General features: G+C 47.4%; 1 long non-coding RNA gene across 1 annotated transcript; it reads right to left on the bottom strand.

Annotated features, from left to right (window-relative positions):
* Positions 1-1282: 1282 nt before the first annotated feature.
* Positions 1283-5681, bottom strand: LOC117515158. Its single transcript, XR_004562086.1, has 3 exons — positions 5605-5681; positions 4064-4069; positions 1283-1294 (listed from the first exon to the last, which is right to left on the bottom strand). It is a non-coding gene; the product is annotated as an uncharacterized LOC117515158 (long non-coding RNA).
* Between the last annotated feature and the right edge of the window lie 1689 nt (positions 5682-7370).

Below are 7370 nucleotides of genomic sequence, written 5' to 3'. Positions count from 1 at the left end.
GGGCCACACAGACACATTTACTCTTGCAAAACAGAAGCAGCCAAAAATAAAAACTTGCACAAAGACTTCCATGAAGACTTTGTGTGAGGAGGAGATCCATGTTACTGAAATCCTAAATGAGAGCAGCTCAAAGAATGTTTTCAAAAAAAGTAAAAATGCGACACTTCAAACGGCCCAACTTCCATGGTGCACCTTGAAGTTGGGTCAAGAGTAGCCAGAGATGACAAAATGGAACAAAGAAAATACTGTGCTGGAAATCTTATTGCATTTTCTATACCTGGCCACTCCAATCAAGGATCACAGGGTGCTGGAGCCTATCCCAGCAGTCATAGGGCATGAGGCTGGGTACACCCTGAACAGGATGCCATTCTGTTGCAGGGCCACATATTGACGGTTTTAGAGTATCCCAGAATCCTTTGCGCGTTGGGGTGGGGATTACAGACCTGCTGCAGGGTCTGTAATCAATGTAGAGAAATGATCATTTTCCTGACAAACACCCCAAAAACAACGGCCACTCTGAAGGACCGATAAGGGAATCGTTAAGCAAAAAGGTTATTGATGTCGATGGATTGAATCATTTCTTAAGGATACCCGAAAAGAACCGGTTCTCGACACGCGACCCTAACAGCAACACGCTTTTTTCTTTTTTTATAAAACTCACATTAAATACTCATGAAAATTATTGTAGTTAAACACTTAAATACGTAGTTTGGTTGAACTCACCTCCATAACGACACAATGTTGCAATGGCTGCCTTTTTGTTTCTGTCTTTTGTTTTTCCTTCCAGGTGGCTTGCATTTGGGACTGAGTGGCTGTGTAGCTGAGTTTATCAGGACCTCACCCTGATCACCTGAGGCTGATCACCTGCGGCTCATCAGGACTCACAGCTGTGGTACATCGACATGGATTGGAACATGGTGGCATTTAAGACTGGAGTACACAGTGTGTATTTGCCAGAGACTCGACCTTGTGACCAGACGGGTGAGATCGTCGTCTCGGGAGCCATCTCATCATCAGTGGATGCAGAGAACGTCCTGGTTTGATGCATGGTCTGTGAAAGAGGAGGGGGTGAGGTCTCACGCTCGTCAGCACACTTCCTGAGGTACGTTAGATTTTGTGACTAACATTTATACAGTCAGTAAATGTGGTGTCCCTCACACCTTATTATATTGAGCTGTATGTTGGTCGTTTAAATCAGCTTCCGCTGCAGTGAGTTTGTGAACTGGATGTTCCATGCCTGCAGGGTGGGAAGCTGATTAGTAATTAAGCCAGGAAGTGTTTGCTGTTTGTACACCTTTGAGCGTTCTCTCTGTGTGTTGAGTGTGGACTCACATAATGATTCCTTCTTTCACAGACTCGGTTTGTCGCGGCCACCTGGGGGGTGTCGGCGGGGTCCTTGGGTCCGAACCAGTTCTGGCTCCGGACCGTTAGCGCTGCTGGGAGCGCACCGCAATCCACCACGCCAGACCGCGCACTTCTATATTTTTCACAGCACTGTTATGTTCATTAAACTCTGTTATCCTTTGTACCGTGCTCTGCTTATTTTATACTGGGTCCTTCAAACGCTGGTCGGTTCTCCGGGCTGCGTCCGACACATAACAGTAGTCTCTGGCCAAACATCACGGACCCAGCGGTAGCAGAGACGGTAACGCGCCGGGAAGGCGGCAGCAGACGTTCAGAAGTTATCCGGATCAGTTGCGGGTGCTCTCCGCCCGGATGGTGCGCGTCGGAGAACCCATTACCGAATACTGATTTGAGCGCTCATGCAGCCGTGTTCCTGTGTGTGCCTTATCCGAGGGTCGTGGTGGAGTGTGACTGGCGACGGCTTCGCGTCACGCTCCGACCGGATAAGAGGTTTAAACGGGAGCTGCAAGAGTGTGTCTGTAATGGGTGCACGCGCACGGCGGAGCTCTGTGGCACGGGTCGCTGTGCTTCCCGTGTGACAGTTGTAGCCCCGTTTCCCCGGATGAAGATAACTACTGCGTCTGTTGTGTCAGCTCCGGTGTTATTTAGTTGAATCACATTTTTGGTTGTGTGCTGCTCACAGGAAAAGCAGCATGAGTTTGTTTTCTCAGTTACCAAAGGGTTTTTTTCATTTTTAGCACTTTGGCTCCCTCTTTTGGTGACTGAGTCACATTACCGTCAAGCTCTTAAGTTGGAACAGGTGTGTTCCATTTGTTTGAGCTTGACGGTATGAATCACTTATTTGTTTTGTGTTAGTTCATTTTGTGTGGGTGTTTTTTGAGTTGTTTTTTGTGTGGGATTTTATTTTTTGTTTTTCACTATTAGGGTCTGGGGTTGTGACCCTGCAGTCTGTCTGAAAAAGAAAAAAAAAAAAGGACCCAAGCAACTTTGTGTTAGTCTGTTGGTCTTTCTTTTTGTTTCTTTCGGTTTCGCCTCCCGGGGTTTGATGGGACGGTCCCCTGGGGGGTCATGGGGGGTATTTGGGTTTTTTCTTTTTTCTTTTTTTTTTGTTTTGTTTTTTGTTATGCCCTCTCTTCTCCTCTGACTCCAGCCGTGTGAGCCGTAGTGTCGGCGTTGCTGGAGTGGTGCAGTTTGGTTGTGCTGGGCGTTTCCCAGGTAACCTCTGCACCCGGGAGGGGAGGGGGGGTTTGGGGTATTTTCTTTTTGTTCCCTCTCTTCTCCTCTGGCTCCAGCCGTGTGAGCCGTAGTGTCGGCGTTGCTGGAGTGGTGCAGTTTGGTTGTGCTGGGCGTTTCCCAGGTAACCTCTGCACCCGGGAGGGGAGGGGGGGGTTTGGGGTATTTTCTTTTTGTTCCCTCTCTTCTCCTCTGGCTCCAGCCGTGTGAGCCGTAGTGTCGGCGTTGCTGGAGTGGTGCAGTTTGGTTATGCTGGGCGTTTCCCAGGTAACCTCTGCACCTGGGGGGGGGGGGGGGGGGAGTTTTTGTTTGTTGTTTCCCTGTTCCACCTCCGGCTTCAGCACGCCTTTGAGCCGTCTGCCATCGGCGTGGCTGAGGTTTGGGGCAGTGGGATATACCCGCAGCTGGTGGCTGGTTTAGAAGTCGGAGGAGTGGCGCCGTTTTGTGCTGTCTGCCATAACTGCTGTTCCACTCTTCCCGGTTGGCTTCTGGGGTATAGTCACTGTTGGTGACACTGGACGTGCTTCCAGTTTCCACTGCGCCAAGGGGGTGGGGTTGGGGTTGTTTTGTTTGTATGTTTTTTTTTTTCTCCTTTTGTTTTTCCCCCCAGTTTCCGCCCTCAGGGTTTGACTGTGGTGTCCTCTGGGGGGGAAAGGGCTGTGGGTCCATCTAGCCATAGATGGCCGGGGCTGGGTCCGTTGGTCATGAGGGGAGGCGTCTCCTGGGGTTGATGGAATGGTCCTCTGGGAGGCGCTGGGAGTCCCCGTGGGTGACGTTGGATCCCAGAGGGACCTCGGCTGTGGTTATTACTCCTGGAGCTGGCGGGATGTCCTCTGGGGGGTGTTGGTCCCTACATGTCGTTGGGGGGGGGGGGGTGTTAGTAGTTTTATTTGCAAGCTTAAGTTTGGGTTTTTGTTTTCTCCCCTTCCCGGGGTTTGATGGAACGGTCCTCTTGGGGGGGTGTTAGTGTTTTTATTTGTTAGCTTAAGTTTGGGTTGTTTTTCTTTTCTCCCCTTCCCGGGGTTTGATGGAACGGGCCTCTGGGGAGGGGGGGGGGGGGGGGTTTGGTTGTTTGTGTTTGTCTTTTTTGTTTTATGACTAATCAGACTGTGCACATGGTTGGACAAAGGCTGACCGCACAGGTTCAAGAACTCCTGGCCACACCTGTGCTAATTGACTGATAGAAACAAGGGCAAAGATGCAGCCAGAGGAGAAGACATCTACCGTTCTGTTAGATGAAGATTCTGTTGGAAGATGAATGCGGATACGGTTTCCAGCCATGGTCCCTGGAGGGGGGTGTTTCTCCTGGGCCAGGTTTGTGTGGTCGCCGGGAGGCTTCCCGTGAGGGTGGGGTACTGTTGTATGGCTGGGGGGCCTGGCTGCCTTTTTGTTTCTGTCTTTTGTTTTTCCTTCCAGGTGGCTTGCATTTGGGACTGAGTGGCTGTGTAGCTGAGTTTATCAGGACCTCACCCTGATCACCTGAGGCTGATCACCTGCGGCTCATCAGGACTCACAGCTGTGGTACATTGACATGGATTGGAACATGGTGGCATTTAAGACTGGAGTACACAGTGTGTATTTGCCAGAGACTCGACCTTGTGACCAGACGGGTGAGATCGTCGTCTCGGGAGCCATCTCATCATCAGTGGATGCAGAGAACGTCCAGGTTTGATGCATGGTCTGTGAAAGAGGAGGGGGTGAGGTCTCACGCTCATCAGCACACTTCCTGAGGTACGTTAGATTTTGTGACTAACATTTATACAGTCAGTAAATGTGGTGTCCCTCACACCTTATTATATTGAGCTGTATGTTGGTCGTTTAAATCAGCTTCCGCTGCAGTGAGTTTGTGAACTGGATGTTCCATGCCTGCAGGGTGGGAAGCTGATTAGTAATTAAGCCAGGAAGTGTTTGCTGTTTGTACACCTTTGAGCGTTCTCTCTGTGTGTTGAGTGTGGACTCACATAATGATTCCTTCTTTCACAGACTCGGTTTGTCGCGGCCACCTGGGGGGTGTCGGCGGGGTCCTTGGGTCCGAACCAGTTCTGGCTCCGGACCGTTAGCACTGCTGGGAGCGCACCGCAATCCACCACGCCAGACCGCGCACTTCTATATTTTTCACAGCACTGTTATGTTCATTAAACTCTGTTATCCTTTGTACCGTGCTCTGCTTATTTTATACTGGGTCCTTCAAACGCTGGTCGGTTCTCCGGGCTGCGTCCGACACATAACAAAGTTGCCGCAAACACTTGTTTACACTGATAACGAAATCTCAGCCTCCCCAGCAAGAATGTGATTACGTGGGAGATTTGACACCATAAAGGCGTCAATTAACAAACACATTCACAGTCGTAAGCTCACCTACGGACAATTTAGAGTCTCCAGTTCACCGAAGCTGCGTGCCATTGGATGTCGGAGGAAGCTGGAGCATGCAGAGGGAACCCACGCAAACATGGGGAGAACATGCAAACTCCACACAGGAAGGACGAGGTGGGAAGCGATCCCACAACCTTCTTGCTGTGAGGCAACAGTGCTCCACTGTGCTGCCTTTATTATGTGTATGGATTATGTAAATCTTTTCTGCAGTTTAATGACAGTAATTTGTACACATGAAGTAAATACTTAAAGAATTTTGGCTGTGCATGTGACTATTAGAATTGTGGTCCGGGGGATTGGTCTGGCTCCTGTTTTGTTTTTCTAACCCTCCTTCCTGTGTTTGTATTTTCTATCTCAGGCACATGGCAATTTGCCATAGATGCATGAACTAATCAAATGTAAGAAATAACTTCTTTTTTTTTTTTTTGCACGCATAGAATGTTTTCATTATTTCTTTGAAAACAGACATCTACAAATGCTAAAGATGGGAGAACTTGTGCACGTTGTACACACTGCAAAGCTGCTACTCATCCTTCATTGTGTGGATAGTGGTGCACTGTGACGTGTGTGTGCTATGATCTGCGTTACACTGATAAGGAATGAGTGCTTCGTATCATCATGTAGGGGCCCTACTTTGTGCTCACATTACACACTGTATAAATAGTAAAGTGAAAGTGGACACGCGCCAAATGCACTTGCGCTATGCGCTTTAGATTTTGCACCATACCTTGTCAAGATAGAGCTGTTTGTATTGGCTGCTGAAATGGGTTCATGAGTTTGTCGAAGAATTTATTATTTGTCGATTGTGGAATCTCTTTTTTTTTTTTTGGCCCAGCAGACAGAATTCAAATGAGGCTCCAGGTGGGACCTACATGATTTTCAGAGAGAGACATGCTGAGTAAACAATAGTAAACAGCAGCATCAAATAAAATGGAGGACCCATCTGCCAGCTTAAGAAATGTTCAGAGTTTGTGGAATTGTTGCCATCCCAAATGTGTTCTAATAACGTTCAGCACTATTTTTAAAAATGCACATTGTAAGGAAAAGAAAATGTGAAACTTAGTTTAAGTGTCCTTGTTTTTGATTATGTTTGTTTCTGTTGCCGATTCTGCAGTTGGATACATGACCAAATCATGGACAATATCACAAAGTATTTCAAACTGCCAGAAAGTGTTTATGGTGGCCTCAAACTGAATTTCTTCCTCCGCTATTAGTCACCATCTTATGAAGAGTTATGTGTGAATTATTCCTCAGCATTATAAATTTAGAAGTCAGGAATCATATTTGCTTTGTCTTTGTCTTGCACTGGATGACTCATAGGTTGCTCATATATTCATAGCTTAGACAATGAAAGTAGTGAGCTGCTGTTTCACATTTTGCCTTGATACGGTGTATCTGGAAAGTATGCACAGCACTTCACTTTTTCCACATTTTATGTTACAGCCTCATCCCAAAATGGATGAAATTCATTTTTTTCCTCAAAAGTCTAAGCACAATACCCCATAATGACAGTGTGAAAAAAGTTTTTTTTTTTTTTGCTAGTTTATTAAAAGATAAATAAACCACATGTACATAAGTATTCACAGCCTTTGCCATGATGCTCAAAATTGAGCTCAGGTGCATTCTGTTTCCACTGATCATCCTTGAGATGTTCCTACAGCTTTACTGGAGTCCACCTGGGGTAAATTCAGTTGATTGGGCACGCATGTCAGAGCACAAACCAAGTATGAAGTCAAAGGAATTGTCTGTAGACCTCAGACAGGATCGTCTCGAGGCACAAATCTGGGGAAGAGTACAGAAACATTTCTGCTGCTTTGAAGGTCCCAATGAGCAAAGTGACCGCCATCACCCGTAAACTGAGTGATCGGGGAGAAGGGCCTTAGTCAGGGAGGTGACCAAGAACCTGATGGTCACTCTGTCAGAGCTCCAGAATTTCTCTGTGGAGAGAGAAGCACCTTCCAGAAGGATGACTATCTCTGTAGCAATCCACCAATCACCCTGTATGGTAGAGTGGCCATACGGAAGTCAGTCCTTCGAAAAAGGCACATGGCAGCCCACCTGGAGTTTGTCAAAAGGCACCTGAAGAACTCACAGACTAAGAGGAACAAAATTCCCTGGACTGATGAGACATATACTGAACTCTGGTGTGAATGCCAGGTGTCATGTTTGAAGGAAACCAGGCACAATGCTTTGTGAAGCATGTTGGTGGCAGCATCATGCTGTGGGGATGTTTTTCAGTGGCAGGAACTGGGAGACTAGTCAGGATTGAGGGAAAGATTAATGCAGCAACGTACAGAGACATCCTGGATGAAAGCCTGCTCCAGAGCACTCATGACCCTTCTTAACATGGAAGTTGCGTATATTACTTGTTTAACTTTGATTGCTTGTTTTCTTTTTGG

The sequence above is a fragment of the Thalassophryne amazonica genome, chromosome 8 (genome assembly GCF_902500255.1).
Source record: "Thalassophryne amazonica chromosome 8, fThaAma1.1, whole genome shotgun sequence".
NCBI classification, from domain to species: domain Eukaryota; kingdom Metazoa; phylum Chordata; class Actinopteri; order Batrachoidiformes; family Batrachoididae; genus Thalassophryne; species Thalassophryne amazonica.
Note: the sequence above shows the minus strand (reverse complement) of the source record. Positions and strands in the feature narration are given on the sequence as shown.